Genomic DNA, 12,452 nt, shown 5'->3' with positions numbered 1-12,452 from the left:
CACAACCTATACCGATCTATCCAGTAGTAAATGTGGAACTCAGAAAACAAAATCAAGAAAAAGCTCCCATAGCATAAAATTGCAAAACAATGTGATTTATTGAGCTACAAGATTGCACTTACAAGAATCCCCAGACGACGTCCTATCGTGACGAAACGCGTAGGAAGGAGCCTGTGACGCTGACGTCATTACGTTTTCTCTGTGATTGATGGGACATACACAGTAGGCAGGCGGAAGCTCGTGGAGACGCCGCGATCATTATGTTCGGTTACACGCTGTCTTTGAAGGAAGATTCTTGTAAGTGCAATCTTGTAGCTCAATAAATCACATTGTTTTGCAATTTTACGCTATGGGAGCTTTTTCTTGATTTTGTCTTCTGAGTTCCACATTTACTACTGGATAGATCGGTATAGGTTGTGGGTGACCTGATAATTTCCCAAATGCCTGGTGAGACCACTGTCATAGTGGTCATCTCGAGCTGGTAAGGAGCCTCATACCTCACTTGGGTGCAAGTCACTTTGGATGCTGGATTCACCTGTGTCACATCTCTCCTGAATATATGCACTTTGATCATCTATTCACTTTATTTATGGACTTTTTTGATTTTCTGTAATATTTATAATTGGGACTTATTATATCACTTTTTTATTTTATAATTTCTCACATGTGATATATGGTGAGACAATGTCACTTAACTAGACTGGTAGATTGGCACAAACACTGCCCGCTCAAAGACTGGGTCAACTTAGAAGACTCCTTCACGAACCTTCCTATTGCTCATTCTCCATGGGTTAATAATAGACATACACCAGAAGGTTTCTCTTCCCACCCATCTGTGGGCGCCACCCTACAAATTTTTAAAAGGGTATGCAAGACACTTAACATCATACCGGCACCGGGCCCCATGACACCATTAGATAACAACCCGGACTTTCCCCTGGGTCTAGCGTTGAAAGATACCACTCTGGGCACAGCCACCACTCCAGCAAGGGCTCATAGTTGTTTCCGAAACGGTTTGCTACTATCCTACACTGATCTCTCCACGACACTACCTAACTACCACATTCCTTTCTTCAAATACCTGCAACTGAGACATTTCCTCCAAACACACATCAGGGACTCCCCTTGTAGCAGAGACCGATCCCCGCTAGAACTTCTCTGCTCCAACGAGGAACCCCAAGGCCATTTAATCTCCGCAACCTACTCCCTACTTTTCTCACAACACATGGTCAAAACTGACAAATTAGTACAGCAATGGGAATCTGAACTAGCATTGGACCTTTCCCCACAGGAATGGGACTCAATTTTCACCCTTATGCACAAGCGATCCATAAACGTATCAACACAGGAAAACAGATATAAATTGTTCTCTAAATGGTACAGAACACCTGCAAAGATTCACCACTTTCATCCAACCATCCCCCCAACCTGTTGGAGGTGTGGTACAACCAAAGGCACCCTTTTGCACATATGGTGGAATTGTAACCTAATACAGCCGTTTTGGATGGAAATCCACCGATTAATCGCACAAATATCCTCATATACACCGGCCTTCACCCCTAAAAGATATCTACTTCACCACACTCCTGACTCACTGGGGGCCTACAAAAAATCGCTTACCATACACTTAGTCAATGCGGCCAATCTATGTATCCCGGCACTTTGGAGGAACACGACACCCCCTACAGTCCAAGATTGGATCCGGAGGGTAGATAAAATAGCCGATATGGAAAATCTTATATGTCAAGCCAACGACAAACCTACCAAATTCAACACCACATGGGCAAGTTGGTTACACTTCAGTCAATCCCTGACCCAGACCGCTCAGCCTCTGGTTCCCTCACACACTCCACACTGACTTCACTGTCTTGGACTCATGAATCCCGGACTCCGCTATGCCGCCTACCCCCTGACCCACCCTATTCCCCGTTTCCCAATTCTATTATGTCCCTACCCCCACCCTTTTCATAAATACTTTAGACAATGATCCTTCTGAGCATACTCTCTCATCTTCTACTCCAGTGATATAGACTTCTAGCCATCACCGTCAGAATGCCCTTTCCAACACCCCGATGCAGAGAACCCGGTCACTTAGTGGGTCTACAGCTCAATCCACACCACGCGTCAGATCCCTGTTCCCACTTATTAACCACAATCTTAACCCGGCCCATTCACAGCGATGGTCCCTTTAAGGGTGAATGGAACCGGGTTTAGCCCTTGACAATCTTGATGTGACCTTTGCACCTTTCCCGATTCCACCTTATAGAACCATCCTCACATCTCCAATCTAATGCTTTTGCTTTCGGAATTTTTAGTAAGTTGGAATTGCATTTTCTTTCACCGCGCATGGAATAGACATCCTATCCACCTTCAGCGAGTTGGCTAAAAATGGAAACTACCTACATGTTATTTGTTTGTAACTTTATTGATTGAGATGTATGTTAAAAATGCTTTGTAAATCTGTAAAACTCAATAAAATCTTATTGAAAAAAAAAAATCCCATATTTTCCTGTAGTGGTATATCATGGTATGTCTATTTTCTCCTAGCTCCATCCCTCCCGAGCCGGATGCTATCGCATATATCGAGTCCTTGGTGTGTTGTGCCCACTTTGGACATAGGAGCGTGAGAAATCTCTCGCTGTCCGTTTTGTCCAAGTGGAAAAGCTGTGACAGTTATGCTGCAATGTAATATAGGTTAAAATCACGGAGAGCTGTGCCACCAAGATCAGTCGGATTCTTGAGGGTTTGCCATGCTAGTTTGTGTCTGTTGGTACCCCACACAAATGGCTTAAGGAGGGACTCTAAAGATTTGAAATGTTTCAAGTGTAAGTAAACTGGGGAATGCCAGAGAACATAGAGTATTTTAGGGAGTAAGATCATTTTGATTAAATTTATGCGACCCCAGATTCCCAGTGGTAGTTTGGACCAAACCCGTATTTTATTTTTAATGGTGGAAATGAGAGGATCTATATTGAGGGATACATAGTCTGCAGGGGATCTAGATATATGGATCCCTAAATATTTAATAACATCAACTCTCTGAAGCGGAAGCCTGGCTTGGGATTCTGGGGGTGGAAAGCTGTCAATTGGTAAAATTTGGGACTTGTCCCAATTGATTTTCAGTCCTGAAAATATTCCAAATTGTTCGATCATGTGGAGTGCAGTACATAATGATGGGCCCGAATCTGCTAAATATAATAGCGTGTCATCTGCATACATGCTAATTTTTTCAATTAAAGAGCCCAGTCTAAGTCCTTTAATCTCCGGGTTCGCTCGGATGGATATTGTCAGGGGTTCTGCCGCAAGGGCATACAACAATGGGGATAAGGGGCAGCCCTGTCTCGTGCCTCTACTGAGGTCAAACATCTGAGACGACCACCCATTAGCCACCACTCGGGCCCTAGGTGCCTGGTATAATAATTGGACTCATTTAATACATTTCGGGCCAAATCCATAACCCTCCAAGCAGCTCCAGAGATACCTCCACTCCACCGAATTAAAGGCTTTAGCTGTGTCTAAGGTCACAACAACCCGCGAACCAACCTCCTTGTGTGTAGCCTGTATATTAATATATAGTTTCCGGAGGTTAAAAGAGGTGTTGCGACCAGGCATGAAACCAGCCTGATCTGCATGTTTTAGTGATAAAATTACTTGATTAAGCCTAATGGATAGTACTTTGGCTAATATTTTAATATCAACCTGTAAGAGGGATATTGGACGATAGGATTCTGGGTATCCCGGGTCCTTTCCTGGTTTGGGGATGAGGACTATTGTTGCCTCTGTCATAGATGGGGGTAAAGTCCCAGTTTCAAAGAGATGATTGTATAACTTTAGTAGTTTAGGGGTTAGTATTTCACTGAATTGGGAATAAAACGCAATTGGGAGTCCGTCTGATCCTGGAGATTTAGACCTAGCAAAACTGGCCATAGCAGTTGTAATTTCGTCTGTGGTGAGGGGTGTCTCTAGTAGTTCTATCTGTTCTTCTGTCAGCTATGGGAAAATCACCTTCTCAAGAAAGAGAGACATAGATTGTGTCTCAGTGGGAGTTGTCGTTTTGTTTAAGTCAGCAAAAAAATCTCTGAACATAGAAGTTACTCTAGGTGGGTCTGTTATTTGTTGTCCTCCAGGGCCATGTAATGTGATAACCACCGGGGGCCTATCTTCGCTATGTACCAAGTATGCCAGCAACTTGCCTGCTTTTTCCCCATGTTCAAACATATTTTGTTTGGGGAAAAATTATTTTTGTCTAGCTTTCTGGTATTGTAGCTGGTTAACTACTCTAGTTTGTAGTTTAAGTAGGTCTGCATTTGTGGGGTTCGGGGTGGTGGCATAGTCTCTTTCAGCAGAGGATAGATCTTCCAGCACCTTACCGAGAGCACTGGAAGAGTTTGTCTTAATTTTATTGATAGCAGTTATTAATGTGGAGCAAGCGAATAGCTTAAAGGAATCCCATACTGCGGATGGTGATGCTGACTTGTCATTCACCACAAAGTACATTCTCCATTTATCCATAAGCTCATCATCCTCAGGTAGAAGAGAGAGCCAAAATGGGTTCAACCGCCATGACCGTGGTGGCTTTGCTATAGGGATACCTAATGTAATCCAGTAGGGACTATGGTCCGAAAGTATTCTGGGTCAAAATATAGCCTCTGATAATCTTGGTGTCAATCTGCGGGAGATGAGTATAAAATCTATACGGGACATGGAACCATGAGAAGACGAGAAGCATGAGTATGATTTGGCCTGTGGGAACTTGTGGCGCCATGTGTCTATTAAGTGGAAGGTGGAGATGAGCTTAGAGAACCTGGTCTCATTGGGAGTATTACGGGTAGGCGAAGTAAGTTGGAGCCTGTCCAAAGTCGGATTTAGTGTGGTATTGAAGTCGCCTAGCCAAACTGCAGATATAGTCGAATGACGGGCCATGAACAATAGTCCCTCCTTAATTATGGAGATGTTAAATGGGGGTGGTATATAAAAAGCCATTATAAGTAGGGGTTCTCCATATAATTTAGCAAGGATAAAGACATATCGGCCTAGTGGGTCAGTGGATAACTCACACAACTCAAAATGTACTGATCTGGCTATCAAGACTGAGACTCCCCTGGAATAGGATGTATGGGTAGAATGATACGCCCATCCAACCCATGGCAGGCGTAGTGCCATCTGAACACTCCCCTCAACATGCGTCTCCACCAATGCTATTATATCAGCATGTTGCTTCTTGAGGAATGTGAAGACTGCTGCGCGCTTAAATTTCTCGCGCATGCCCCTCACATTCCATGTGAGAAACTTCAGAGATGCCATAAACAAAAACTTTTAATATCTAATAAAACAGTTATGTTAAATAATTTGCTCTCTATGCGTAAGGCACACATGTTCCTAGTATTCAAACATAGCTGCATCAATCTTGTATCGCTCGACATACATGAACATTCACATAGATATAGCATTCGAGATGTTACCTGTTTTCTATGATTAGTATGCACAATCAAGTTTAACCAAACTATAAACAAATTAACTCCCACCCCCCTCCCTGCCCTGCACTGTCCCAAACTGGTGCGGGCATATTCCCTTAACTTATGTCGAACTGGGAAACATTCCATCTTCCTATTTATAGGTAGAATGCAAAACATTCGGTTAAGTCCTCGGGGACTGAGTAGAAGGAGAGGTATCATCCATATCATTTGTATAAGGTATGGTATGGTCTCCCAATCCCCTTGCTTCCAGTTAACTGCAACGAATAAGTTCCAGAAAAAATTCCAGTAGTCATGGTACTGCTTCCCAGGACTGTGTGGGGTAAAGTCTCGCTGCACGATGCATGTTGTCGGTAGGACTTCTGTCTCTCCGGAGCCCTGGAGAGTAAGTTGACTCTTATACTGTGGATATCAAGGATTTGTGCTTTGTACTTGCGCTGGTTCGTAAACAGTTCTATGTCACATTCATAGAGTTGCTGGGCCTTAATCAATCGGCTCTTTCAGGATTAGCACGACGTTCCAACCAGGTGATCACTTCCTCAGGATCCTCAAAGAAGACTGCTCGACCATCATGTTCGATTCTGAGGCGGGCAGGAAAGAGCATAGAATATTTGTATTGTAAGTTCCTTAGCCTACGCTTGGCCTAAAGCTCTGCCGATGGCGCTGTACCTCCGCCGAGAAATCTGGGAAAATAGCTACTTTAACATTCCCTACTGGGATATTGCCTTTCCCCCTCGCCATTCTTAGAACTGTATCACGATCCTTGTAGTTGAGGAGTTTAGCTATGAACGTACGAGGAGGAGCTCCCTGCGGGGGGGGGGGGGGGTCTTGCTGGCATGCGATGTGCCCGCTCCACCGCAAACATAGGGGAGAAGGCTTCTCTCCCATAGGCGTTGATCAAAAGTTGTTCCAAGAACGTGGTAGTGTCCTTGTCCTCAGACCCCTCCGGCAGGCCGATCAGGCGTATGTTACATCTTCTCAGCCTATTCTCCATATCATCCTGTTTTGTAAGGAGTTGGTGTATTTGCCGTTGTACGCGATCTGAGGATGTTTGTAAGGGTGGAATGGCATCCTCAACCGTGCTCAGTCTGGTCTCAGCTTCCTTCACTCTGTCCCTGAGCTTTTGAAAGTCTTGCCTAATAAGGGAAATATCCATCTTGACTTCCTCAATTTGTGCTGTGAAAGAAGTTCTGCAAAAGGTGATTGCTTCAAGGAGTTTGTCAGTGTCACTCGCTGTTCATTCTCCCCCCCAGCTTTCTCAGAGGCTCCATCTTCCTCCATGTCCTCTTTGTCTTGTCGGCGATACTGATCAAGTTTTGCCGCCGCTGCCTTCTGTGCTTTAGTTGGTGACATGCTGTGAGGGCCCGGGGCAGCACCCAACAAGTCCCCAATCTTGTGTTGGTGAAATTAGCTGCCTGTGGGACAGGAGAGAGTGCTGGCTAGGGTCTTGAGGCCACCAGTATGTCCGGGGGTAAGGACTGCTTTTATGTGGCGAGTGTTTGATATGTTGCTGCTCCGTTTGGGGTGCTGGTAATCTGGGGCTGCAGTGGGAGGTGTAAAAGGACCCCCAAAAAAGTTGTTCACAGGGGATCGAAAAGGCAGCAGGCTGAAGATGCAGCACAGGCTGGATGTGCAGGTGTGCTAAGATGGCCGCCGGCTTCCACATGCAGTCCTAGGCCACAGCCCAGCCTAAATACGGTCGCCGCTCCTTCTGGGGTACTGGGGGCCAGGGAGGTCTATATATATGAGGATTGATGTGTTCCAGATCCCCTAGGTTTCCCAGTAGCTGGGCAGCGGCAGGGCACAGCTATCCTAGAATAGGTCTGAGGTAAAGGAGGACCAAGATGGCCGCGGACCTCCAGGATTAGGCTGAAGCCGCGGACTTGCCTGAATTCGGCCGCTGTGTGGAAGATCGCCGCTCCGCCGTTTATCCGGTCGCTTCAGAAGTTAGTTCTGGGGATTGTAGATGTCCCAGGGAGGGTGATCCAGCAATTGAAGCAGTATAAGCAGTCCAGGAGTAATTACAGCAGGAGTAATGTACGGAGCTCAGGGAATACACGTCCTACTCCATGCTGTGTCGGGCCACGCCCCCCTTCCAGTGCATTTTTGATGCGTTTTACAGCATTCCAGGACATTCCAGTGCAGGAAAAATGCAGCATGTTCTACTTTTTTTTCTGGAACTGCAAGCACTGGTGTGAACTATACCACTGAAAACTATATAACCTACTTTTCATGCATTTTTGATGCAGAAAAAAAACGCACCGGACTGCATGTGGTGTGAACTGGCCCTTATACAACATTTTCATGATGTATTTGTTGTGAATAAGGCTGCACATCTTCAAGTTTGTTGAAAGCGCTGTCTTGCCCCAAGTTCACACTTTTTTGTAACTGGCTTCATTTGGAAAAATGGGTGAATCCTGGGTGAAATTGTGTTAAAAAAAAAAAAAAAAAAAAAGAAAATAGACCCCTTAGTATTATGCAGACATTTATTTTTAAATGTATTGTATGTGTAGCAATGACTCCCTATGGAGATGCTGGAAACAACTGGATTCTCCTACTTGTGCCGTGGCTACCTGCCCTGTATCTGGATCCAGCAACTTACAGAAAGGACTCTGTCATTAATTGGGCTCCAGTCACTAGGGTCTTTATTCCATTTTTTTTGCAGTACTGACACTGTAGGGAAGGTTTTGGGGTGCTGGATACCCAAAAGCACCAAATAGGAAGACAGATACACTGAGTAAGCAGTAGGTCCTATGGACAGAGGGTAGCCATTTAAAATGGTGACCCCCTGAGAGTAGTCACTGTGTTTTCTTGCTACTGAATCTTTCTTACAATGTCCAGACAGCAGCTTCTACTCACCTTCTCTGTGACACTCTTCAGGCAAGGTCTTCTATTCAGCCCAACTCCCTTTAGGTATCCATTCCAGCTCTAGCTTAATATCCAGGGCCCTGGGTCATGCTGAGGCCAGGACCAGATAGCAATTTTTCCACAAAGGCCTCCTCCCAGGGAGAAGCCTCAGGGAAGAAAGTTCTGGAAAGGTGCAACCAAACATCTATAATCTATCCACACCATACATCATGCACCTGCTCAGGGATTGGATGGGTCCAGTAAATAATAACCAAGTAATTGGCCTTCCCAAGCTAATCAATAGTCTCCTTCCAGTAACAGAAAAAAGCAATCGATCAAGCAATTAACTTGGGAAAAACCTGCAGAACCCAGAAAATGAGTGAACATGAGCTGGAGGGTTACAGCCTAAGCGGCAATACATTCTAAATTTATTAGGAGACACAGCTGCATGGGGTAAGGTCGCCACATATGCATGTACAGTCAGACGATTCATATCTTATGCAAACTTTTTTTTAGCATTGTTCATATAATCAATTCAGTAACTGTTCCTATATTTTTTGCTCAGTCAGGGGAGATAAACAAAGATTTCTGTTTACTTTGAGGCTTGTGCATCACATAGCCAGGGCCCGATTAAGAGAATCATGGGCCTGGTGCTGAGGATTTTGGTGGGCCTTTTTATGGAAATAAATAAAATTATGATACTGCATAGTCCAGTACTATCATCATAATTATTATTACTTTTTTAAATTATTTTTCAGGCAGGACAGGCATTTAGTCTGCCCTTACCTGCTGGCGCCTGATGGCAGTGGAGCAGACTTAGGAGTGGCAGGGATATCACGATATGACCTAAGTAATGTCATATTCCAGCTCTCCTCTTATTGACTGCCCTCCAATGTTTCCAGGAGCCTATGCTGGGGTGCGGCCAAACTTGAAAGGGCACAGCCGCACAGGTGTAACACTAGGGAAGCCTGGCATTTGATTTGGCAGGCTTCCGTAAGGGCTATGTGTCGGCATGCACCCTGAGGTGAAAGAGCGCAGCCACGCAGGCGCAACGCTGCAGAAGCCCCCTTCTGTAAAACCCTCTATCAGCATGCACAGTGCACCTTAAGGTGAGGTGGAAGGGCGTAGCACTAACACAACACTACAGAAGCCAAATACCAGACTTCAGTTAGGACTGCCCGCCCAGTGCCTATTATTAAGCACTTAAAGACCAGGCCTTTTATGACACTTTTTGTTTACATGTAAAAATTAGTATATTTTGCTAGAAAATTACCTAGAACCCCCTAAACATATATTTTTTTTAAGCAGAGGCCCTAGGGCAGGCATGTCCAAAGTCCGGGCCGCAGGCCAATTGCGGCCTGCTTTAATGTGGCCCCCCTGGTAATTTGAATATATATATATATATATATATATATATATATATATATATATATATATATATATATATGTATATGTATATGTATGTGTATGTGTGTGTGTGTGTGTAACAGACAAGTTAAGTGTCTCTCCACCAGCTACAGTGGTGGACATTTCTGCTTGTGCAGTGGTTAGTAAATGGCGTGTATACTGCCTCACCCACTAGACCTCATAATGAAGAAAGGGCCGGGAATAGATGAGGCAATTACAGGAATTCTGTCTGTCATCTGCCAACAGGTACGCGTTAAGAGATCCAGAGACACTAGGGAAAAAAGTACAAGTACTAGTACTCTCAGTAACTGTGAGAAATGTGTTTTGTTACTGAATGTTTCTTTGAATGAGGTTTGTGAAAAGGGTACAGTACCAGAGAACACGGGAATGGTTAACGAGATTGGGGGCACCCATCTAAAAATAAGTTGCTTTGAAAAATGTCAGTTGGTAGGACATTTGCGTATTAGACAACAGGTGAGGTGAAACATTGTTAAAGTCCTATGGGGAATACCTGCTTGGCAGTCTATGGTCCCTCCACAGACACTTCCCTAACAAACATTGGGAAATGAGGTGCCAATGACTGTGACAATAATGTGGAGTTAATGTCTGATGGTTTGGTTTCCAGCAGTAACCAAGAAGGGTTGCTAACCCTAAAAGACAGGTTGCATTCGCTAAGGTTGGTATCAGAAATAAGAGGGGCGGCCCCTTTACAGATACAGAAGGAGGCCCTCTGCAGCTTCAGGACAACAGTTTTGGGAGAGGACGTGGAAAAATCAGAATACTGTATTCTATACCCAGTACCCCAAGGCCAAAAAGGTAGAAGGACCAGTGGGGCTCAGGTAAGGTTTCATAAAAAAAAGTGCTTGTGGAAAAACACTAGGAAGACTACGGAAGGTCTAAATAAAACTGTAGGTCAGAGTTCCCCTTTAAAAGGCAAGAGGGTGCCCATACATAGAATGCAATGGGTAATGAAAGGGTAATGTGGCAGTGAAAGAAAACATATGCGAAAGGGACACAGGGTTTGCAAGAATACAATTTAAGTGGCTCCAGAATGTTGGTTTTGAATGGAGAAAGATGGTGTTTTATCTTTCTCTGAGTTTTGCATCTTCCAGATCAGGGTCTAGAGCTAGCACATTTAAAAGTGCTTTGGGTGGGAAGAAGTCTCTAACCCAGCATCCAAGACTTGCCAGAGACCAACAGGGTGTGTGGGCAGGTGATCACAGCCCTTATAAACTAGGACCTAAGAACAGTTTGGTACTCCACCCAAGAGGTATCTGTCCAGAAATCGAGTGGGCTTCACCCCCTGACAGGTGTAAGCCAGTATCGCTGTGTGCATCGAGTCTGGGAAAGAAGATTGTCTGGAGGAGACAAAGGCCTGCAGAAAAGCTTGAAGTAGCTGTATGCAATGGTCTGAGGATCAGATTTAAGGCCAGGTGCAGCTGTGTTGTAAGAGTGAGCCAGGAGGCTCAAGTATTTTGTCTTGCGATTAACAGTAATTGTGGGGGGGTGTAAATTTCTGTGTGAACTTTTTTTGTTCTTTTTAAGCCCTTAACGAAAACTTCAGGAGTGGACTGAACTCACTGGGAAGTACTACCACTGAGCTAACAATTCCCCAATGTCACAATATGCACAAGAATATTTAACGTTTTCTAGAAATATATGGGTGAATTATTTTAGATTTCTAATAAGTGTACGTTTTAACTCTTTCCTTTTTTTTGTGGTTCTGAATTTCTAAACGGTTTCATTTTTATTCCTTTCCAGTGTATTTTTGAAGTCACAACCTTGATATGTTCTTGATTAGTACTGCATGTTGCATGTCCTGCTGTGTTAGTGTTCCTGCTACAACTTCAAAAGTTGGGTAAGACAAATGAACTAAACTGCAGCCAAACAGCACACATTAAAGTAAAATTCCACGTTTGTAAAATTTTTTAATTAAAAGTTACCTTTTCCATTTCAATCTGAAGCTATTGTGTTAACTAATGCTAAAGGGATGCAGACCCTGCAGCTATCCTCAGAGCACTGAGCCCAGGTTCACATTAGCGTGATCTTAGACATCGCATGTGATTCGCACCTGCACTGCAGGTACAGATTACATGCAATGTCTGTGAGATGCAAGTTCAGCCATACAGTTGTATGGCTGAACTCGCATTAAATTCGCAGGAAAAAAAAAAGTGCAGGGACTCCCCCCTCCCCGCACTAAAATCGGATCGTATGGGTGTTCTCACCTATGCGACCTGATTCCTGTGCGAGTTCGCACTGCGATCCGTGAACCGATCTGGGGGTGTCATTAACAATGTATTGACACCTGCAGCGGTTCGCAGAAGGCAGTGTGAACTGCCTGTGGGAGAGATGCGATAACCAGTGCTGTAATTGTGCTGGTTCCCGCATCATATCAGTGTGAACCTAGGCTGAAAGTGCACCGGGTGGTCAAAACAACACCAACCATCCTATTCAGAAATTAATCTGGATCTTACTATATCACAAGTGCTGGATTTTTTTTTAAGTGGAAGAGGAGATTTACAAATTGCATTCTGGGGACTATAATTGCAATAGAGAGAGGCATGATCTAGCACCAAATGGTGCCTGTTTGGAAGTAAATTTAGTTCACATCTTTCCCTGAATATGGGTTACGAGCTGGGTAGGGTATCAGGGGTCTTATTTGGACTATATTCCAACTTTAAACAATAACAGAAAATTATACAGAAGTTAAGCACGCACTATAAT

The sequence above is a fragment of the Aquarana catesbeiana genome, linkage group LG02 (assembly GCF_042186555.1).
Source record: "Aquarana catesbeiana isolate 2022-GZ linkage group LG02, ASM4218655v1, whole genome shotgun sequence".
Taxonomy (NCBI): domain Eukaryota; kingdom Metazoa; phylum Chordata; class Amphibia; order Anura; family Ranidae; genus Aquarana; species Aquarana catesbeiana.
Note: the sequence above shows the minus strand (reverse complement) of the source record.